At 42.4% G+C, this 24,942-nt stretch overlaps 1 protein-coding gene across 1 annotated transcript in view; it reads right to left on the reverse strand.

The window, feature by feature from the left end:
• Window positions 1-9,298, reverse strand: part of LRFN1 (leucine rich repeat and fibronectin type III domain containing 1) — a 124,359-nt gene extending 115,061 nt beyond the window's left edge. The window contains exon 1 of the mRNA XM_018576945.1: window positions 9,101-9,298. The gene's annotated coding sequence lies outside the window, so the exon portion shown is untranslated. The remainder of the gene's footprint in view (window positions 1-9,100) is intronic.
• Window positions 9,299-24,942: the final 15,644 nt, after the last annotated feature.

Raw genomic sequence — 24,942 nt, forward strand, 5'->3', positions numbered from 1 at the left:
GGGGAAAAGTAAGTATATTAACAAATTTTCACCCAACACAGGTTTTTTTGCAGATGAATGCAGCAAGGAGGAGGGGGTATTACTAAAGAAGAAGAATTTGCTTTGAGTGCAAGGTCCACTTCAAAGGTGAACTCTGAGTGAATTATACACAAATATTCAAGGTAGTGGGCAGGTACCTACATCGAAATTTTACATTGTAATTTTCCTATACTCGTCATTAATACCTGGGGGTCTCCTAAAGAAGCAGTTCTGTGAACCTGCTGTGAGGATCAACTTGTTCATCATTTGAAGAATATATACAAGTTGCTTATTGATGTAATGTATGGACTGAAAAGTGAGCAAAATTATGTAACCCAGCTACCTATATGGGACAAACTCCCAGGATGTCAGGATTTGCTGTTTCATAATGTATATCTGTGATATTAATGGTTTTTATGCTTGAGAAAGATGAGAAAGATTCACTTTGTGTAGTTGAAATCTAAATGAATTCTGATTTGATCATCTCGCATCATCAGACTTATGGAAGAAACAATACAGGGAGCAAAGCATTAAGTGAAAAGTAGAATAATCCATCACGACCAGTCAGAATTCACTTAGCCTAAGTCAAGTGAGGATAAGGAAAAGAATCAAAAGTTGATTCTAACTGGATGATATAGGTATGGCGTTCCTCACAGAAGGCTCGTTCACACCAAAACTCACAGGAAATGCATGTGCATTGATATACGGTTTTTAAAGGAGAACTATGGGGTCAGGGCTTTTCCCCATAGTTCTCCTTAGGGTAGCGGGAGGACACAAACTAGCGTCCTCCCGTTACCCTAAGCTCAGTATACCGCGAGCTACAGCTCGCGGTATACTGAGACGCCGCAGCCGGAGCGGATCCCGACATCGATGTTGAGATCCGCCCAGCTGCGTGAGTGACAGCTGGCTCTGCCTATCTAGAGGCAGAGCCAGCTGTACCCGCCCCCTCCCCCATCCGTTCCGCCAGTCAGTGCTGGCGGATCGAAACGGGGAGGGGGGAATCCAGCCCCTCCCCTGTCACGGCAGAGAGCCATCACAGGATCGAGAGGTGAGTGAACGCCGGTATATGTTCGCTCACCTCCCGATCTACTGAGCCGACCTGTGACAGTCTCATTGTCACAGGTCGGCTAGAACTATGAGGTGAGTGAAAAGCACTCACCTCATAGTTCTCCTTTAAGGTGCTGCAATAATTGCTAATTGAGCTTAATTTTTACATGTCTTTTTTCCTAACAGGTCATTTCAAGGGTCAAAATGCAGACATGCTTTAGTTCTATGCAACAGGTCTGTACAGTATAAACAGGGCACATAGCAAGTAGGGATGTGCAGATAACAAGTACCGTACTCGGTACAAGTGCAAGTACAGATACTTTTCCAGCTCCAAGACTAGACTAGAGAAAAATTCAAAAGTTATGAGGCAGCTGTCATTTGTAAGGAGCACACGGAGCTCCTGGGATTTGTACATCCCCATTTTAATGGTTTAATTTTTTTTAATAAATATATATAAGGGATGCACCAATGCCATTTTTGCAAGTACAAGTACTGATACCTGCCCAAGTACTCACAGATACAAGTACTGATACATTTTTGTTTATTGTCATGTGACAGTTTTTCTAAAACAAAACAGACTAATGATTTCAGGACACTGGTGGAGAGCCAGAGCCCGGTCCCCGCTGCAGCCGCTGCAACCCTGGTAGTTCTCATGAAAATGCCAAGTATCGGCACTGGTATCTGGACATCCCTAATAGAAAGCAATTGTGTTCTGTGTGTCCTTGCCATGAGCCTTCATTAATGAATGCAGATCAACAGAGCTCAATGGATATGATGTGATTGGGTCCTTAAAGGTAAACTCCATTCAAAGAGCTAGATTTAGACTTGAGAGGCATTAAGGTAGCACAGTCAACCTGTGAGTCAATATTTGACTTTTTCATCCAGACATTGTTGTGGTGCATCAGACCACACGGCTCCCTACTGGCAATAATCTTGTGATCTAGAATCACCTGCTTGTTATGCAGCAGAGGAAATTCCAAACATTCTCATTGCAAGGTCATTGCTGCCACCCCATACAGAAAAGCTAAGAGATAAAAACAAAAGCCAGTCACTAATCAGATTCAAACCTGCCTGGAAAGTCTGATGTGATTGGTGGTATCAGAAGACAGAAAGGAAGTTACACATTGCAGACTTCATTCTTATTGCTCTTCGGAATCTTGCTGCAGTGGCTTACACAGAACTCAGACTGGGGTGTATTAAATGAAATTTCTGACTTTGGCACAGCTGTCATGTTTGCTGGGTAGTTTGCTGACAGCTTTACCTATTGGCTTGGATTTAATACTTTGTTACATGGATAGTTTTACCAACTGCCTAACTGTATGTGTCATTAAATACAACATTGATCAAACAAACATGGTGCCAAGTGCAACTTGCAGCAACACACATCAACCAATCAGATTTCACTTTACTAATGCCAAACCAGAGGATGGTGGTTGGTTGCTGTGAGTACTGCACTTTGCACTTGGTGGTCCCTGCACTGTTGTACTGGATAAGCATGAAGCTCTAATCATTTCCAAGGAGAGCATGGGGCTACCACGATCAATGCTTTGGATTTTGTTTTAATTTATTTTATTCATTTTTGTAGCCCAACAAATTCTGTAACACTCTATAAAGCACACAATACCCTTAGTCCCCGCCCTCAAAAGAGCTTACAATACTATATCCCTACCACAGCCAAACAGATAAAGACCTGCTACAGGTGAAACTCGAATAATTAGAATATCGTGCAAAAGTAATTGCAGTAAGTGCTGCAAAAGGGGCCCAAACCAAGTACTGAGTACATATGCATGCTTGTACTTTTCAGAGGTCCGATATTGTTCTATGTACAATCCTTGTTTTATTGATTGCATGTAATAATCTACTTTTTTGAGGTTGTGGATTTGGGGTTCTTGGGGTTTTCATGAGCTGTAAGCCATAATCATCACAATTATGACAAATCACGGCTTGAACTATCTTGCTTTGCATGTAATGAGTCTATCTCATATATTAGTTTCACCTTTTAAGTTGCATTAGTGAAATAAATGAACTTTGCACGATATTCTAATTATTCGAGTTTCACCTGTATAATAGAGACATGGAGGCTGCCATTTATGACCTCTGCTTTTCAAAAAAAATCCTGGCTGTCATGTTCCAATACTATAAGTCACTGGCCCAAAAAAAGTATGCAGATAAGGACTTCTAAATTTTATTTGACTTTCCCGATCTGCACATCTGTTTCAGATCAGTGATGCAGAAAGCATTAACGCCACAGGGTCAGAATATTAGCCATGCAACTAGCATTTTCAGAAGGAAGTCAGCCTCCATATTTCTCTCATGACATGTTTTCATCTATAGCAGCATTGGGTTGTTAAAGGTAACCCCCCAGGGGACATCTGCGGGAGAACATACAGACTCCATGGTAATAATAATAACCTTGGTAGGAATTTTAAATATGTCTGATATACAACATCCATATACTAGCAGACAATGATAGATAGAAACCAGCAGGCAAACCTAATATGACAATTGTCATTAGCATGCCATTGCTAACACTGTAAGCACAATACAGACACAGTATTCACAACTCTAATTACTATTAATAGAGACACACAACTACCAGATTCGGGGAAATGCTATTTTCTAACACAGGTAGATTAGCAATATTGGTAACTAGACATTCATAATTATCTGATAGAAAAGAGTCAGCCAACCATTTTGTTTGTAGTTTTGGTTGACCAGGTTTATACCTATTCATGGCGCTAGCACTTAATAAAGCATGTTTATCACGTTAACCCAACTCACAGTAATGCACATCACTCTGTCTGATAAGCTCGTAGTGCCATTCATTCTGTATATCAACCTAACGCACAAGTACAGTAGGTGCTGATGAACCTGCGCTGTAGCGCACCACAATGAAAATACCTTTGAGTCTGGTTTTGCTGCTCTAATTCAATGCACCTCAACCGAGCACCACACGTCTAGTAACACAACACAACCCAAGGGTGTGAAGAAGGCCTTAGAGTAGGGGTAGCCAAACTTCCACACTCCCGCTGTGGTGAACCTTAAACTCCCATCATGCCTCAGCGAGTCATGCCTGTGGCTGTCAGAGTCTTGCAATGCCTCATGGGACTTGTAGTTTTACCACAGGTGGAGGTCTGAAGATTGACTACACTTGCCTTAGAGCATAAATGGGCAAATTAATATGAAATTCAAAAGCCAGTCTCTCCAATCCAGGAGCCAGCATGCTTTTTTAGGAGCCAGCTCCATTGACAGCAACTAGAGAAAACCCCCAAAAGTTGTGCACCAGCTGTAATTTTTAAGGTGCATTGGCTACTTGGCTCCTGGAATTTGTCAAGCTTTGCTTTAGAGGGAGGAAAGATCAGAACCTTTGTTGAGTTTTCATTGCCGCCTGTGTCCTCGTTGGGAAGAATGACAGTGGACGTGAGGTTACATTTCCCTGATGGGGACAGCAATGAAAACCGAACAATGATTCTATCTCTTCTCCATGCTACCTTAAAAAAAGGATTTGGCTGGAGTTTAACTTAACCCCTTCATGACTGAGGCCCTTTTTTCATTTTTTGCACCCATGTTATATTCCACATTTTAGGCCTGAAAATGACTTAAAACCCCCAACATTATATATTTTCTGAATGCCAAGACCCTATAGAATAAAATGGTGGTAGTTGCAAATTTTTATGTTGCGCAATATTAGCGCAACTCCTTATTAAACCCCAACATTTAGTGAAAAATTTAATTTAATGCCCCAAAACACAACAAAAAAGTCTCATGGACAAAATAAAACAGCAGGAGGGAGAAAAAAGATAAACAAAAAATTGGAAATGTTAGCCAATGAGAATCTGGTTCAATTTTTCATTGGTTTTAAACATGGCTGGACAAACCCCAGGAGCCAATGTGCCTTAGAAATTACAGCTGGTGCCTAACTTTTTTAGAGTTTCCCTCTAGTTGTTGGTAATGAATCTGGCTCATAAAAACATTTCGGTTGGCTCATTGATTGGATGGACAGGCACCTGAATTCAGTATTCATTTGCCACCCCAATTTAAAAGGTGAAACTTGATTGGTTGACATACACAACATCTCATTTTGCACTTTCTATTCTCCAGCTTGAATGTATTGACCGCATAAGGAGGATTTGTTGAACTTACCCTAAGCACACTTAACAATGTCCGACTTAATCGAGAAGAGGTTAGGGATTTAAAGTGTATCTGACGCCAAAACATTAATTTTTTTCATTTTGATAAGGAAGGGAAGATCAGAACCCATGTCAGGTTTTTATTGATGTCTGTGCCCCTATTGGGGAGATACAACCTCTCTATTCGTCCTGGTGACCACAGACAGAAGGTGATGGGAAATCCAATGTTTCACAGTTGTCACCAGAACTTCAGGTGAGAGAAAAGCTCCTGTTCCAGAACCTCCTGTTCCAATGACAAGTGTCTGAGAGGGGAATTCCCTCACTTCAGTCATTTCCAATTGCTTCCTTTTGTGTTGTTGACTGAACCTTTGTCAAAACTCAGACTGGGATTAATTAAATTAACTTTTTTGACTTCGGCATAGCTGTCATGTTTGCCGGGTAGCATAGCAGTTTGCTGAGAGAACATTTATTAGAAACTTGACGAATGTTGTTTCAAATTTTGTTTGATTTTAACATTCGATTTCGGAGTGGAGTTTTCCAACTGAAAACCACATTCACTATAAGAAATTTGGTTATTCGAGAAAAAATTCCATCCTGCTCCTTTGTTTTTTTGTCACCAGGCCAAAAACCATCGTCCATTTGACCCCATTAATTATTAGAAAATGAAAAGACTCTACTGATAGCCATGTTGCATGAAATTCAACCCAACTTTAGGGGAAATCTTCCACATGGAACACATGCAGTCAAAAGAAAAAAAAAATATTTTAATTAAATAAATAAACTGGTGACAGCAGAGCACAATAATAAAATATCGTAAGTGGTAATCTAGCCACACGCCAGTTGAGTTGTCACCCTTCCACATTTTCTGTATTCAAAGTCACGGTGTCAAGGTTTGTCTGTTGCAGTTAACTTGTTTTACTAAAAATAACCCTGATTTGTGAGATTGTATTGAATTCATCTGTGTCTTTAAACAATAATGAGCGTCCTTTTTTCCTAAATCTTTTTGTAGGACTTGAGTACGATGACTGGATGTAAAGACTGCTTAGAGAAAATACTTCTTTAAGGTTACCACTTGAAGATACCAGGAACTTATTCAGATATTAGTGCCTTTGGGTTTAATTCACAAAATTATAATAAATGTTATTTGCCATAACGGCTGTTATTTGCAGAAAAGAAAGCTGAAAATAACAGTTACCAGGCTAATAATAACAAGCATTATAGCTAATAGCACATGGCAGAGCTCATTGTGCAAAGTGTCGTAGCCTGTAGCAACCAATCAGAAAGCATGTCTCATTGTTTCTGGTTAAGCCAAACTAATAAAGGTTGAAATCCTATTGGCGAATATGAATAACAGCAAATCATTGCTCCTTTCACTGTGTTCCTTAAGCCCCGTAGAAGTTCCTAGATACAAGATAAGACAAGTGAAAATGGACCACTGCTCAGATTACTGGCCTGATGTCTTTGAAAATAATAAGCAAGGTTAGTTTATTTCGACTTACTGCTTCTAGGTATCCTCTGACCTGGATGACAAATACGCTTCAGCATATGATATGAATAAACCACAACAAAAAGCTCTTATCTCCCTTCTAAAATACTACCATAATGAGTACCTGTCACCTAAGCATAATGGAAACAGATGCTCCTTGCTCAGAGCTGTAGAAGACAGATCCTATAATTTCTCAAGCAACACTGCCATGTCATGAGGCAAAACAGCTGACAAACAAGCCATAGCATTCACAAAATGGATGACAAATACATTTCTGACCATGGCCCAGGCTAAGCCAATGGCATCAAGCAATGCTTAAAGGTCAACCCTACCCAGAGCTGATATTTCAGTGTTGTGTAGGTGTTGGCAACCTAACTTACATGCTGGTTCCTTATATCTTTTTAAAACTCCAGCGTTGGGATATCTCCACCAAATCGTTTAGAAAACCAAATGATGGTGTCATACTTCCCCATAAACAAATACAGCAAGTGGGGAATCCATATGTAAACCTGTGGCACCTTCATTATGGCCTGGTGGAGAGCACACACACTAGCACAGATTGCTTCTGAAGATGCCAAGCCAGGTAAGAAACCAGCAGACGGTTAAGTCTCATCTAAGTAACATGTCTGCTTTGGGTGGAGGTAGCCTTTTAAGCCCGTTCTATTTGCTCTTTACATCGAGCTCTGATTTAATCGACTTAAACCAAACGCTTCACAACTAGAACACTTTTACGACTCGTGACCACCGAGCTTGTAATTGCACTTAGTCAACACTTGGGAGCTCACTACCATCACATCATTAAAGCATATTCCTGTACATATGCTTGCAACTCTAATCATCATAATTCACTTTTGATATTTACTAGTGTGAAAACACAAGGGGTAGACCTGAAAGATGGCAATTCACTGTTTTAATTGCAAGATGCAGAAACAAGTACATATATTTGTAGGAAAGGAAGGGGGGGAGGGGTACACCAACAGAGGACCAGGGCCATCTATTTTAAAACACATTGCTGTTGTCGATAGCTGTCAGGGCACGTAAACAGATACAGCAGACCCCATTAATTTTGTTTACACGTATGCAACGAAGTTCAGCGCCTAATGACTATTGCAGAACAATGTCAAATTAACCGCTCACCTTTTTCAGGCACTTTGCCACTAATTTGCAAGCCCGTGACCAAAACAAACCTTAATGAGCTGCAGATAATATAGAGATTAGCCATAATCTGGGCGATACATGCACAATATCCCCTACATAGACACGCAGAGCAGTGCAGGCTTATGATCTACAGATATATATACCTGGGGGAAGATGTGATGCACATAGATGGGGTGATAGGAGCTATATTAGAGCAGGTTAACCTCAAAATATATCAAGCTGACCAGATTTAGCTATGTAGGATCTGTTGATCAGAATTGCCAGCTTAGCTGTTGGTATGCTAGTGACATATGTCAAGGCTGTAAGATTTATGCTGGTGTCATGTGTCAGAGATGCAAGAAGCATCTTAGTGGGATGCTGTTTGATGTAGGATGCTGACTCGTGAAAAGGCTGCCGGGTGCATTTGTTAGCAGAAATTAATTATGCGCTGTTATATCCAGAAATATTTTACTCTTGCCTTGCAGTTTTCCGACAGATCAGCATGCATCATACATGGAGCTGACATGTCTAAGAAGGACCTTGCTAAGATTTTCTCAAGGGTGTATCATGTGTGTTCCAGCCATGAAGGCTGATGTTGTCTCTCTTAAGGTGCATGTTGTTTACCTGTCTGGCTGCACCATGTATGTTGCCCATGTCCCTTACATTCGTGTGTCATGCTATATAGGACATCTGATGTCTGTGATATAACATTGCTCTGATCTTGGTGGCAAACACTTTGCAGGGGATGGCATTAGTATGTTCGGGGAAGGTGGCCAAAATCCTGATGAGCGCTGCTGAGCAGTCGGAGCTGGCAGTTCAGCACCATGGACAGGGGCGCCCGGAGACTGGCTCAGCCACAACATGGAGTCAGCAATCAGCAGAGGAAATGGCAGGGAAAAAAAAGACAGACAAGACTTGGGCAGAGACAGCCGGCACAACCCAAGGCAGGGCGATCGCAGAAGGGGCATCAGATGAATTAAATTTAAAGGGTATCACTTCTGGTCACTGGTAGACACATAAAAAGGGGGTCAATGGACAGTCCAAACTCGACCACAGACAAGCCAATCCTGCTAAAACCCAGAGATGTTTTTTTATAACAGGGCACAACCCTGGCAGCAAGTCAGAGATACGGTCATCCTATGCAAAGAGATAACTTAGCCACAGGAAAAAAAAAGGTGTACAGAGGCAACCTGAACATGCACAGATCATAGGAAGAGACTAGAACATGGGAGGAGGTGGGCACTGCGGTGTGTGTGTGTGTGTGGCACAGAGCTGCACCTACCTTCAGCTGGGCTCTCTCTGCGCCATGCCATCCACCTGGTGCCAGCGCTGGCCGCCCCTCCTGCAGCAGCCCCCCCAGCCTCAGGAAAGCAGCTGGCACGGAGGGGGCATTCAAAGGGCAAAACCGGCTCCATCCATAGCTCCTGCGTCCAGCTTAGCTATCCCAGCCCCGCGGCATCCAGTGCCATCCTGCTGCCCCCCCATACGACACTTCGCGCTGCCTGGCAGCCCCCCGAGAGGCAGGAGATGGGCGCACATCCGACCCCCGGGAGGAGCCGTGCCTGAGCCTCCTCGTCCAATCCTCCGCTCGGTGAGTCTGGGTGGAGGGGCCGGGGAGGATGGAGGGGACGGGGAGGGAGGGGGAGGAGGAGATGATGTGCTGCCCGGCTTCCTGATACAGGAAGTACTCGTGCAAGGTATCGGAGCATTTGGGCGAGTACGAGTACTCATCCAAATACTCGGTATCGGCACCGATACCGATACTAGTATCGGTATCGGTGCATCCCTACAAAAAACCATAAGATAGCAAAGAAGCTATTGCTTCCGGTGCTATCTGCCATCCTTTCAGGGGGGGGCAGCTCCCTGAAATGAGATGGGCACCTCCCTGAAATTGCTCAGGTTGGGATCCCTGTGGTTGATAAGATTTAAGAGCTATATCTAAACCCGAGGATAAAGTATTCTTCTGTAGACCTGCACCATGACGGAGGCTCCTGATCTTTGTAGCCCTAATAACGTTTGCTCTGTAATTATGATTTATTTGAACCCCTGACTTTTTATGTTATAGTATAACCATGCACCCAGAACCTTTTCCTTAGCCTTACTCCATCACATCCCCATATCAGTCTCACAGTCTGGTTTACCAAACACTATGGGGGGAATGCAAACCACATTCACCCAGCATGGTTTTGATGATCTCTGTAAGCATCCCTGACCTCGCCATGACCTCCTGAGGATGCTACTTTGTAGCGAAACACATTGATGAAAGGAGATCCAAGTCCCAAACTAGGTTTCAAGAGCTGTATCGTTTCTTATGATGATTACTTTACAACAAGGCACTGTTACGTGATGTGATTACAATATATTATTGTGTGTTTTCCATTCACCCAGCGTAGTTTTAATTAGGGATGTTCAGATACCAAGTACTGTACTCAGTACAAGTACAGATAATTTTCCAGCTCCAACCAAGACTAGACTAGAGAAAAACTCAAAAGTTAGGAGGCAGCTGTCATTTTTAAGGAGCGTACAGCGCTGCTGGATTTGTGAATCCCTGTTTTAATGTATGATTTTTTTAAAATACATATATATATATACTGTATATATACAATATATACACTATATTGCCAAAAGTATTGGGACACCCCTCCAAATCATTGGATTCAGGTGTTCTGTGAAATTTCCTTGCTACTAAACATTCCACGGTCACCTGTTAGTGGTATTATAACAAAGTGGAAGCAACTGGGAACAACAGCAACTCAGCCACAAAGTGATATGCCACGTAAAATGACAAAGCGTGGTGAGCGAATGCTGAAGCGCACAGTGCACAGAACTCGCCAACTGCCTGCTGTCAATAGCTACAGACCCCCAAACTTCATGTGGCCTTCAGATTGGCACAACAACAGTGCGTAGAGAGCTTCATGGAATGGGTTTCCATGGCCGAGCAGCTGCATCCAAGCCTTACATCACCAAGTGCAATGCAAAGCGTCGGATGCAGTGGTGTAAAGCACGCTGCCACTGGACTCTAGAGATGTGGAGACGTGTTCTCTGGACTGACGAATCACACTTCTCTGTCTGGCAATCCGATGGACATGTCTGGATTTTGCGGTTAACAGGAGAACGTGAAGGGAACTCTTAAAGTGACATTAAAGTAAAAAAAAATGTTCCCTCCCCCCAATGTTAATGTTAGCACTTACCTTAAATAATGTTTCTTAATCCTATCTTCCTCTTCTTTCCTGATGTTTTCATCTGTCCCTCCAGCGGTGCGGCGGCTCTCCGAACCAGCGCTGACTCCTGTCTTTGCTGGCACTTCCGATCCCGCGGTGTCTGCATGCGGGTGCACGCGTCCATAGACTTACCTTGCATTTTTGCTCGTCTCCCGGCCGAAAATATGAACTGCGCATGCGCCCGCCCCAGGATGTTTTGCCCCAGGATGCTGCCCGAGCAGTTTCAGATACTCGGGCGGGAGCGCACAGCGGAAACGGGGTAAGTTTAAACAGCTGTTAAAGCAGGTTTTTTTTAAACTGTTTGCCTATATCTACTGCTTGCTTGCAACCGGAGGGTTTAGAAACCCTTTAAGGCATCAGCATACCAAGACATTTTGGACAATTTCATGCTCCCAAACTTGTGGGAACAGTTTGGGAATGGCCATTTCCTGTTCCAAGATGACCACGCACCAGTGCACAAAGCAAGCTCCAAAAAGACATGGATGAGCGCCCAACATCAGTACCTGACCTCACAAATGCGCATCTGGAAGAATGGTCAAACATTCCCACAGACACACTCCTAAAACTTGTGGGCGCCTTCCCAGAAGAGTTGAAGCTGTTATAGCGGCAAAGGGTGGGCCAACTCAATATTGAACCCTACGGACTAAGACTGGGATGCCAATAAAGTTCATGTGCGTGTAAAGCTCGGTGTCCCAATACTTTTGGCAATATAGTGTGTATTTATATATATATTTCTATATGTGTGTGTTCAGTATGTGTATATGTATATGGTACAGCAGAGTCCAGATCTCTAAGAAACAGCCATTATAATAATTTGGAATTGGACCTGGCCTTACTTTTAATATTCTCTCCCTTTATTTCCTTTTCCTTCAGTTGCCTTCCCTCCTACTGTATATCTCGTGCATTTTATCTTACACTCTTGTTTTGATACTTGTTTGTGCATTTGATACATCATAAGGTGACCAGTGATATACTGTAACTCCTACATTTCTTGAAAATGTAACCACTGATGTAAATATTAGTGATGGGCCAAACAGGCCTGTGTGCGGTTCGGATTCGAACTTTCGAACATGGAAAAAGTGTGAATTTAAATTCGAACTCAATGCAAGTCTATGGGGGTAGAACTTTTAAAATCAATTGTCCCCTTTAAGAGGGGACAATTGTGCATAGGGGGTCCCCTTAAACTGCCTGTAAAGTGGCACATCTGTACAATGTATAGAACCTGATGCAGCAAAACTGACATTTATATTTTTTAAAAATGGCATTTATAAAGAAAAAAAAAAAGCATGCGGTTCCCCCTCCCAAGCAATACCAGACCCTTTTGGTCTGGTAGGAATGTTAGGAGGGACCACATTTAAAAAAAAAGCGTGGGGTTTCCCCCAAAAGTCATACCAGACCCTTAAGGTCTGATAGGAATTTTAGGAGGGACCCCATGTAAAAATAAAAAGTGCGTGGGGTTCCCCCTCAAAGTCATACCAGGCCCTTAAGGTCTGGTAGGAATTTTAAGGAGGAACCCCACCCCCAAAAATGGTGGAATAAAACGTGGGTCCCCTAAAATTCCATACCAGACCCTTGATCTGAGCGCAGGCCTGGGGCAGGGCAGGAAAGGGGGGGGCAAGCGAATGCCCCCCTCGCCATACCAGGCCACACTGCACTGGGAGGGTGCTTTTCCAGGGTCGCACCTGGAAAAGCACCTTGTCCTTGTGCAGATGGGGACAAGGGTCTCTTCCCCACAAGCCCTGGGGCGTTGGTTATGGGGGTGCGGGCAGGGGGCTTAATCAAATTGGGGTACCCCTTTAATACCCAGATGTACCCCTACCCATTCACTAAAGGGTTAAATTAACATTTTAAAAAAGGACAGACTTTTGAAAAATTCCTTTAATTGTAAAAATAAAAAAAAAGACAAATTTTTGACACGTCTTTTATTTTTTTTTAAAAGGATCCACCGACGTAATCCAGCGTCAATCACGACGTCCAGCATTGTCCTCGACAAAATAAAACAAGAAAAAATAAATATACTATGTATCTAGATGCTGGTGAAGAGTACCCTCTCCGATACCCGGATCTCTCTTATGGTCCAAAAAATGCAACTGGGATCAGGCAGGGAAAATTCCCTTCAATACTTCCACAAATGGTGTCAAGGGGGAGTGGGATAAGCATTCTGGATGCTCAGTGCCAGTCAGGATGGAAATGTAGGAAGTGCTGCATGGCCCCACTTGAATATTAACAATAAAAAAGGAGCATGGTTAGGGTATCATGAAGCATGGCTCCTGCTTCTCACCTACCCTAGAACAGTGGGAGGGGGTCCCAGCAACTGCCCAACCCACACCTAATATAAACAGACCCCTAAGTCCCAGGGGTCCCTACGCTGCAGAAATGGTATTTCCACTCATGCATTAATGGACAAACTGTATTTGTTTAGACCCAAAAATGTAAAATTTTGCCTCATTAGGTATTATTTTGCTTGCCCTCTAGTCCTTGTGTTTTTAAAGGGCCTAGGTGGAATCTTTTTTCCCCCCATCTCACAGGAATGGCTTCTTGATTACAACTCTTCAATTAGGACTTCTCTGTAGATGGGTATACCTGAGTTCCTTTGCTTTCCTGCAGCTCTAAGCTGATAGCAGAGATGTTGACTGATTTTGCTGCACTCCGATCCCTTGGCTGACCACCGTGTTTCGAGTCCCTGAAGACTCAGTTCACCTTTTGAATAAAATTCTCAATGTAGTTAAGGGGCCGCAGGAAGTTAAAAAAACACTGAGCAGTTCCTCAAGCTTTTGCTTACTTTTAATGCCATTCCTGTAGGCCATTTGTGGCACCCCCACATCCAACCCCCCCATTCTGCCCTAACCTCGGGTTGGAACATACATTGATTTCATACCTCTATATGGTGCATCCTAGCATCTAGGCAGGACAGGCAAATACTCAGAATGGGAGTTTTGTTGGGCAGGCTGAGGGGGTGCCATAAATGGCCTATATGTATGGTATTAAAACTAAGAAAATGCTTTAGATGTTGCTCAGTGTTTTTTTATAATCCCCCATAGCAAATTTTATTCAAAAGGTGAACTTAGCCATTAACCTTACCTGTTTGAGCTTCTGCAGAATATCTTGGACAGCCCATCTGGAAACACCTGTATGCCACATAATTTCTCGCTAATGCATGATAACCAATTCCTGTCTGGTTACTGTGTTTACATTTGCTGTTGTGCAAGATTTGCCACATCAAAAACTCCTTGTTAAGTTTTATTACCTTAACACAAGACAGTCACCATGAAGTACATGAGGCTAAAATATATATATAGAGAGATTGCATACACACATCTGGCACTCATACTTCTGGATATTTTATATACGGGAACTACATACACACAGGTACAGGCACAGTAAGCAATGCTTGTGAATGTGACATACATAAACATATGCTGCATACACACAGGGACACAGGAGTCATTGTTGGTCATAAATGGTATGTGACATACAGCACATTACATACTGTACATCTACAGACAATCACTGTTAGCCGTACATGTGAATATAACATACTATATCCAAAACAGAAATTACATACATTTACTGTAGGTATTAGGGATGCAAAAATGTTTGTAAAAGCCATGCAAAAGGCAAAAACATATTGATTGTAATATATTGTTCCAGTAATGTATTGAACTGACTCTGAATTGAATATTTATTAAGTGGTGGCAATCCGAAAAGCAGAGAAATCTCTATATATTGTACAGCAAACACTATCTCTGGCATAAACTGAACTTTAGAACCACTGTAGATAACACTGGGCAACAGATCTTTTCAAAAGTTTTGCTTCCTGAAACACTCTTGGTAAATTTGATAGTTCTCTTCAAGCTGAACACAATATTATTTCTAAATGTTTGTATCACATATGAATCTTGAAAAATATAAGATATGTTTAATTGCATAATGTTAATTTATATATAATGCATAATTTCTGATAAGTAGCGCAAGTTCAAGAGGACTAAAAGTGTTTTGCTGCTGATTTCTGTTTGCACTCAATGTCCGATGCATCTTGTTGCAGTGTCCAACAATAGCCAACCAGCATTGATGGATTCCAGTTACCCTTTTTCCATTGCGGCAATATCCTGATGCATGAATGCAGAGTGAATCTCCAGTAACATGCTACACTTCATGGTCTTGTATGCTGTAATAGGTTTGTCAACCAGATGAATGTAATTTGGTGCCGTGTAGTTGCCATGAAAATTCTCAATGACATCCTTGAATGCTTTCCAGGCGATTTTCTTTGGCTCCATTAATAGTTATTTGAACCACTTGTTATTGATGATGCATCTGATCTGTGGACCAATACAAATACCTTCCTTAATCTTGGCATCCCTAATCATTGGAAACATGTGTCTCAAATAAAGAAAACCTTTCCCTTCTTATTTTTCTTCATTGCTTTCACAACAATTTTCATCAGTCTGATTTTTATGTGAAGCGGAGGCAAAAGTATCTTTTTTGGGTCTACAAGTGGATTATGTGCTGCATTTTGCTGTCCTGGAATCAAATTCTTTCAGAGTGGCCATAATTGTAGATCTTCACAGATATTCTAGTTGTACTTGGTGTACTAGATGGGCTTCAACAACATTTCCATCTTTTCATTGTTTCCTTCATGTGTGCAGCATATCCAACAGGTATTGATGGGTGTGCATTGCCGTGATGTAACAAAACAGCCTTGAGGCTTAATACTGATGAACCATTAAAGAGACATCATTCTAGTGGGTCATGCTCACAACCCAAAGCTGTTAACAAACCCTCAATGTCAGGACAAAAAACAAGGTTGTTTACCTGTGCAAGAAAATGTTTAAATCATCTTGGCGGGTTCAAAAGACAGACATTTTCATAGCTGGTGATAGCAGACACCATTCTTGCAGTCTTGAACCCAGTAGTTCAGCATTTGATTTTGACGAACCCAAGTCTCTGACCAGGTCATTTAATTATGAGTGTGTTATGTGATGAGGCTTGCCAAACATACACGATTCAAAATCCAGATCATTGTAACTATCTGTACCTGGTTGGTGCATAGCAGCATCTTTATCTGTTTTATCAAAGCTCCATTTATCTGGTGGCTTTGGTACTGGCAGATTGTTATGTGGCACTGGTCCCATGGCTGAAGGCGGACTGGGGTGCTCAATTGATTTCTTATGTTTAGCAGAAAAAAAGGAGACATTAGTCAGAGAGAAGTAACAGTCCATTATGTGAACCTGCTGTTCTTGCCATATCATCGGGACAGCAAATGGTATTGACTTCCGAGTTCCTCTGAGCCAAACAACAAATGTGAGGAGCCCATGCCTTGTCCTGATCACCAATTTTACAATCAAAGTAGAGTTCATATGCTTTCTTAACAGGTCCAGTCGTGGTGCATCTTTGAGACTTAAATGTATACTCGCCACAAATGAGGCAGAATGTGTCACGACTACTTCTATATTGGCGAGATATTTCTGATGTCACTGACCTTGCTACAAGAACTACAACAGCAGGTCTGTAACTGGGTTAGGCCTAGTTGTTACATTATGAGCTGCCTTTAGCCCTTACAACAGTATACACTAAGCCTAAGCATTTCCAGGCATGCATAACCTGTGCATGTTCCACAAATGTGATGTAACTAGCCCTGTGTGCATGCCTGGACACACAAAGCATCATATAACGCAATCAAAAACTAGTAATCTTAAAATGGGACAAGAAAATACATAAAAGATTTTTTTTAAATGGAATGTGATTAAATTACACTTTTTGATTAGCAGCCCACAATCTATAAGATATACCTAGAAGTGTTCATGGAGCTAAATCTTTTTCTGTCCAGTGTATTCTAAGTTACAGCATTGTGTATGTAAACATTTTGAGCCAAACAAATTTTTGGCAAGTTGCTTGTTTGCATAATAAGCAACAAAGCTTCAGTGCTAAGTTATGATTTGCAGCCAATGATTCAAACCTGTCTAAAGGGATATGCAAAGTGTGGCACACCTGCATCTTTTCCCCATATAATCTATAGACTGCAAGCTTGCAAATTGATGGCTTCCCCTTCGAGGACTAGGGAGAAAAGGTCATGTATGGCTAATAATGTGCAACTCACTGTGAAAGTGGAGGCCAGGGACTGCCACCTGAGTAGGCTGTGGCTTTGGGTACATGTGGGGGTTTTGAAAACTTAAAGATCCCTTCTGCCTGCTCCTGACAGCCTTGTGTGCTTGCCAAATTAGATCTAGTCTGCATCCAGTATCTTACAAAATACTCCTGACAGCCACACCAACTTCCACAGCCCACGCCTGGTGTATCCATAAGGATATTTTGTTGTTATCCTTTAAGATAAAATTAGCAGACTTGAGTGAGCTATTGTTAAAATCAGATCCCTGGTCCTTCCAGTTCCTTCCAAGAATAGAACCTCTCTCTTTTCCATGTACCTATATGTACAATAAAAAAGCTGTCTTCAATATATTGCTGCAGAAAATTTTGCTCCAGGATCCCACAATGGATGGTCATGTGATCAAATGCCTCATATGAAGCTTTGCAATATTGTAAATAGCTTATTTGACTAATTAAAAATAAAGCAAAGCATTCTCTGGCAGCGCAGGCCTCTTGGCACAAAGCTGATTTATTTGTCGTTTGCTGCTACTACTGATCCGTAGCAAAACCTACGTGCCTTATTGCTAGTCGAATGACAGTTTACCCTGTAAGTTAGCATTAGGGCTCGTACACAGAGGCGCTGGAGGCAAAAGCGCCTTTGGCATCTGTGTGGCTCTATGCCTAGTTCCACACGGAACTGAAACACTCTCTTGGCAGGAAAAAACATTGAGGGGGAACATTGTTATTGAAAGGGTCTACAGAGAGTCCAATGTGATCCTGGAATGTTCATGCCAGTGCAAAGTTAATTAAACATGCTTGTGGAGTTCCAGGCAGAAACAAAATAGGAAAAACACCTTTTAGGGATTAAAAATGAATGTACTTATCAAGGTTTAGCTATGTAGCATTGGGAAAAGATCACTCATTAAATTGCTGTTGTGGGCATGCCCTTCATGCACATGCTGGAGGTAACACTGTGGCACATGGGCAATTGGGCTCAACGCATGCTCCCTCCCCCTCCCAGTCCTGTGCTCCCTTTGCCTTCCCTCCACAATTTTTTTAGTATACATAACCTTTTTTTCAAGGTGCCTCCTTTCTGGTCCCTGCCCTTCCTCCTCTTCTACCCTTTGGATGGAAGTGGCCCTTACTCCTGCAACGAATAAGGGTAATGTAATGTGAGCATAATTCTGTGCAGTAGTACTGTGATCCAAGGCCAACAGATTGACGCACTCTCAAGCAGTGTGTTCATGATGGTCTGAGCTCACAGGAAGGGGATAAATGGCGCTGGGTGTCTTTAAATCTACAAGAGTGACAGCAAAAGCAGGACAGAGCAGAGTGTCTTTAGGGGATAGAACTGGCGTGGAGGTGAATATTGCAAAGAAAGGTGACATTTTTTTAATTTAACAACTTTTATTTATTTATATATTTTTAAAAACACCGGCTATGGTCTGTAGGTACTAGAAACCACAGTAGAGGCTCCAGAGTAAGCCGAGAGGTTTATATAATCCAGAATATGTCATAAGGGTGGTAGAGGTGGTACTGTTTTTTTTTATTCTTGTGTAGAAATTAGCTTTAAATTGATCTCTGGCCAAGGTACCCCACCACTAAAGTTTGCCCTCTAGCTAATCCCCTGTTTATCTTTTTATAAGAACTCTAAACTAAGCCCCACAATATCCTATGTGAATCCATAGTCATGTTACATGCTGGGTCCCAGATCTTCTTTCAGCTGCACTGCAGAATGGTAGATTCCTTTTTTGAGTACCTATGTACCTCCCTGGTGATGTGTTTAGAAAAGTCAATACTGAACATCATTGTATAGGCCACAGGTTCAGGGTGGGCATATTGGTTATATGTTTAGGTGAAGCACTGAGGTCTTGAGGAGTGCTGAATTAAGTTTTCCTTGCTTAGGAGAACATTACATCAGAATACAGCATTATACAACATACAGAGATAACGTTCTGTATACATCATAGATAAACATGCATAAGCTTAGAGACTAGCATTGCACTACAGCACCATCTAAAGTTAAAAGACATAACAGTAGAATGTCAGTAAAGTGCTGTTGTATTTCCAACAGGGTGAATGGCATGTCAAGTAAAAACTCCATCTTTTACAGACCATTTGCTGGTGTGCTGGCATCTATCCTGACTAGTGATGTGGATTAGCTGAAGAGGTGTTGGGCAGGGTTAATGATGGAACACTCAGGTGAGTAAAAAGTGGTTTATTAAATTTGTGAGTAGTTGGAAGCAGAGTGAGTAGGAAGCATTAAGGGGGTGTTGCTTGTGCCTGGGGTTTATGGTAAATGTGCTTTGCCCCTGCAGGGCAATAAGCAGGTCCATTTTAATGGAGGACCCATGGGCCGCTTATGTTTACCTTAACATCATCCCCTGTCCATCCCTTTGACCATCAGAATGAAGAAAAATACCTAGTACTTCAAGGTGTGGGTTTTTTCTATGGGGTTTCTTTCTTTTTTCCCCCCACATAGCAGGGCTGGTATTGGTGACTGGCTGCTTAGTCACCCAGTGCTGTTACTTTGGGATGGGAAGTCCCCTGTAAGCTCCAACTAGAGCTACTCAGAGATTACACTGATTTTTTTGTTTGTTTCCATTAACAGAGCAGTGGGAGAGTGAAAGGAAGTATAAGCAGCTGTCAAGGCCACCATTAAAGTCAACCTGTTGCTTTGCTCTACATTGGCTAAACACAGGTTCACGTCAAGCATTTGAAGCCTTTGAAATGCAAACCGAGCTTCCCCTTTTAAGTTTGTATGCTCAAAGCCTTATACCTGCTCATACATTGCATATCTGATAAGTATCTTTGGGATTCAGTCATTTATTGCAGAATCATTACTGAAACTCATTCCTCGTAAACTCAAGCCTTGCAACTGGTTTATGAGATGTTATTACTTTTCTACAAAGGCTTGTGTAGGGAATGTGAGTCATAGGCTAAAACCAACTAAAAAGAGCCTCTTAAATTCTGAAGAACCTTTTAATATTTTACTGAAATAGCATTTGATACTTAGCAGGCACAATCATTAATAGAATGATAAAAATATGGGAAAAGACTATTTTCAACATGAGTAAGATAAGTCTTGTGACCTTAAAGTACACCTAAACCAAAAACTTTTTTTCATGTTGGATAGAGCATGGGATGGTTAAAACCCTTGTCAATTCTTTTGCTGCCTGTGCCACATTGGGGAGATTTCCCTCAATTTCTGGTCATGTCATAGCATGAAAGGAAATGTCTCTAAAGTGAGGGAATTTCCTTCTTAGACAGTTGTCACCAGAACAAATGTCCACATTGGAAGATGTCTCCTGTTCTGGTGACAACTTAAAACTTGGGTTTCCCCATTACTTTCTTTCTCAGTCACTACAACAAATAGAGAGGGTGAATCTCCCCATGAGAGCCATGGACAGCCATTAAAACCTGATTGAGTGAGTAACTGTATGGCCCCTGGATCCCTGTAACTTTTGCTATCTTGATATCACCTACTATTGTGGCGATATTGTTGATATACTATGCTTGGAGAATAGGCTGACAGCTTCTGCACACCAAAGGGCTTCCATGGTCACCTTGGACTGTGGCTGGAATAAGTAAATTTAGAAATAAAGCACCACACCACGGCTAAGGCTGCTACTAACTGATTCTGACAAATAGTGATGGGCTGAACACCCCTGTGTTTGAATTCAAACTTTAGAACATGGAAAAATTTCCAATTTGAACTTGAACTCAATGCAAGTCTATGGGGCTAGAACTTTGAAAATCAATTTTCCTCATTTTGAAGGCTTATATGCAAGTTATTGGCCATAAAAAATGGTATGGGGATTTGGGTACTGCCCTGAGGGACATGAATCAATGAAAATTTATGTTAAAAAAAATGGATCCACTGACATAATCGAACGTCAATCACGATGTCCAGCGTTGTCCACGACGGCGACACCTCAACGAAAATAAAAAATAAAACAATAAAAATTAAATAGAAATAATAATTTTAAAAAACGACTCCTGCCGTCCCATCCGCTCACGACAAACTACCGCCGCAGAATGGCATTTTGATAGATGCTGGCAACATATAAACATTTAGGCGGAGCTAGCGGTGACAGCAAGCTCTTCCCAACTGTTTACAGTTGTACGGCATCGGACAGGTGAGCCATGATTGGGCAAAGTCATCATGACTTTGCCCAATCATGGCTCTTACAGTGCACTGTGCCGTGATTGGGCAAAGTCTTGCCCCTGACCAAGGCTTTAGCCAATCAGGGCTCACAAGGCACTGTGTGGTGCAGAGTGCCTCGCGGGGTGCTCGGCGGCGAATAGTCTAATCGAGCCCATGCCTTCTGACAAACTCTGTGCCAAACTATTCAACAGTCACTCCCTGATGAAGAGGACAAAGCGTAGCCTCTAAAACGTATTGGCATAAACATCTGGACTTTAATATCAAGATTTGGCCCTTCTATTCTAGATTTACTTAACCTCTTGCCGTCCACCCGTAGTAAAAAACGGACGGACGGCACTGCAGCATCTGCGGGTTGCCGTCTCCAGACGGCAATTTTTTTCTGCTCATGGTCAAAATGCAAAATCAAATAATCAATTCCACATTGAATTTCTATTTTATGTATCCTACTCCAATTTATCCGAACAATCTTAACCACTTGAAGACCGCGGTGTTTCACCCCCTTCCTGGCCAGGCCATTTTTCAGTGTTCAGCGCTGCGGTACTTTGGCTGACGTTTATTCCGTCATACAACGCTGTACTGAAACAAATTTTATACCATTTTTTGGGGACAGATAGAGCTTTCTAGACAGGAAGAGAGATCAAAGGGAAATCGAGTAATGATCTCCCTTTGATCTGCTGTTAGAGCGTCACCCGCAGCTCCTGCAAGCGATCGGGCGTCTCTAGAGACGCCTGATCGCTTGTATGTAAACAGCCATCGCTGGCTGTTTACATGCTTACAGTTTCCCCTCTCGTGTGCGCGCACACGACAGGGGGGAGGGGCAGGACGTCTTAAGACGCCCTCCCGCTCCTAGCAGACGTCCGTCCGGCCGTTCACAAACGGCCATGGACGGAAGGTGGTTAAAGTTTGTAAACTTAGTTTTTAAAGAATCTCACAGGATTTTCTTCCTTCAACGCAGTGACACATACGCGTTATGCCCTGTGGATACACACTGCTGTATCATCTATTTCCCAGAGCCTGCCTTCCGAACTACAGAGGTGTGGAAGAGGAGTTTCAGAGGGCACTTCATCACTGCTTGCAGGCAGGAAGGTATCATGGGATATGTAGTCTTTAGAAAACAAAAGAAAACCAAAGGAGGAGATGCCGTAAAGCATGCAGGGAATACAGAAAGTTGTTGAAAGAGATGGTCAGCAGACAGGCAGCACTTACAACACGAAGGGAGAGTTTTCAACTGCGCTTAAATTGGATTGAGATGGATTGAAAACATTCAAGACAGTTGCCAATCTTCCCAGGAGTGGATGTCCCAGCAAATTCACTCCAAGGTCAGACCGTGCGATGGTCAGAGAAATTGCAGAAAACTCAAGAGTTACATTTCAGAGTCTACAGGTCTCAGTTAGCAGGGTAGCAAAAGGGATTGAGGACCTACATCTTACCCTGGTCATGCTATTACAATGCTTATGCTATAAATGGAAAGTATATGTTGTGACGTAATGTCTCCTCCTAGCTCTAAAAATTTGACAGAGGTTCCAGTCCTTCCACACTCTAAAGCTGACCATACCCCTATAGATTATCTGCAGATTTTCTATGGTGAAAAAGTGCAACAGATTCCTCCATCTACGCTAACCTGTGTGGATGGAGGAATTTCCCACTGGGCCAAGCTTCAGTATTGCTAGTCGGCCCCGCTGGCTGTCAAAATACCTGAACAATCTGATGGGATGCAGGCATTGCTCAGGTGTTTTGAGAGCCAGCGGGGCCAACTAGCAAGATACTGAAGCTTGGCCCAGTGGGAGATTCCTCCATCCACACAGTTTAGCGTAGATGGAGGAACCTGTTGTACTTTTTCCATCTGACCATAGGCTGATAGAAAAAAAATCTATAGAAAATCTTTTGGTGTATGGCCAGCATAAAACAAACAAACAAAAAATCCACTGTGATTTCTTACAGCGCAGCTCATTATTTCAGTCCAACTTACAATGTTTCCTAAAACCTGAGCAGAAAGTATGAGGATGCTGCTGGGGCGCCAGGCACTGCAATATCAGCTCGTAACACCGTCCTGACAGATTCATTTTAAATCAAATAAAGTGCAAACAAAAATAAATTAATGCAATGTGAGTATATGTGAACGAATAAACAAACAAACAAATTAAATATGGTTCTAAAATTTGCAGGCCGCATTATAAACAGAGGAGAAAAAAAAGCTGATTCGGGGGTATCCTGGGAACACGACGAACCGTAGCAAATTGCCTTTCTCCGCCGTGCCAAAACCAGCTCTGTAACGGAAACTGAGACACAATTTTCAAACTGGTTTCTTGTAGTTTTACGCCTCCCAAATCTGTATGTGCCTCAGGCTGACTCAATATTGACCATGAATGTTGTATTTATTTCTGAAGCCTCTCTAAATCACTCTACAAGTCTGCGCTTTTTTTAAAGTGATATTAAAGTCAAAATGGATGCTGCTCCTTGATGTTTAAACGTTTTAGCTTCCTGCAGAACCGACTGGTTCCCTGAACACTGGTCCTGATATCCTGCTTTAGGATAGCTCCTCTCCCTTGCAGGGTCCTATTGAGTCACCCTTCTATGTGCTAGTAAACTGTGTGTGTCTCCAAAAACACATATACACAGCAGGGCAAAACACTCCTCTGCCCCCCACCCCCCTCCCTTTCTCCCTCTCCCCTTTTCCGAGCTGGTAGATGGATGGCTGCTGGAGACTTCTCTGTCTCTTGTGATCTTGTACTGGACAGGAAGTTCAGTGAAGCCAAGCTGAGAGAGTTGGAGCTGTTCTGAAACATGATCGCTGTAAGTACTTTGGAAAAAATGCAAAGTATTTTTTGAGCAATATATATTTGTCTAATCTGGATTCATTATTGAAAAGAGAGAGTTGAAAAATATTCAGGCCTTCTGCCCTGTGAGACAGGGCTGTGCTGTTTGACATACTGGAGCTGTGTAAATCTCAGGACTGGATGGACAGGGCTTAATATGCGTGTGCAGGGCTGGATTTCCTACAAGGTCAACCGAGGCTTGGCCGCAGGGAGTAGAGGGGCAGCAGGGGTGTGGAATTCCTATCTACATTTAACCCAGCTTTGGGCAAGCATAGCTAAATGTACAGCGAGGAAGCCGCCGCTTCTTTTGTGCAAGTAATCTCGGCGATGTCACCAAGATCACTTGTATGCACCAGCATACAGGGGGGTGCATTGAGGAACCTGGCATTGGGGGCAGCAGAGATAGTAAATCTGAAGTGAACCATATATGATTACACTAAATGTATTCCTACTATATCTATATATTAAATATGTGTTGGGCTATTGGTTCATAGATATGCACATGTATGCACGTGTATACTAGGTGTGAATGTGCACTTGTGTGGGGGCGGGGGACTTTTCATTTCAGAGTTCTACATCTGCCGCTTTCCTGGCTGCTACTGGTCAGGATATGACAATTCTAATACCAAAAATGTTCAATTGAGCATTTCAGACTCATTACTCTCAGAGGAGGAGCAGTTGCTTGATCTTCAGCATTCTCCACCCTAAGGAAGTTTTCAGTGGTCCTGAGCACCCTGAAGGGAAAGGTTGAACCATAGGGTGAGGATTATAACATCCTTTTGTTTCACTTTAATAGTTATGACAGGGCTGGACAGATTCCAGGAGCCAGTGACAG

The sequence above is a fragment of the Nanorana parkeri genome, unplaced genomic scaffold, assembly GCF_000935625.1.
Source record: "Nanorana parkeri isolate BGI_ZX_2015 unplaced genomic scaffold, ASM93562v1 scaffold80, whole genome shotgun sequence".
Classification (NCBI taxonomy): domain Eukaryota; kingdom Metazoa; phylum Chordata; class Amphibia; order Anura; family Dicroglossidae; genus Nanorana; species Nanorana parkeri.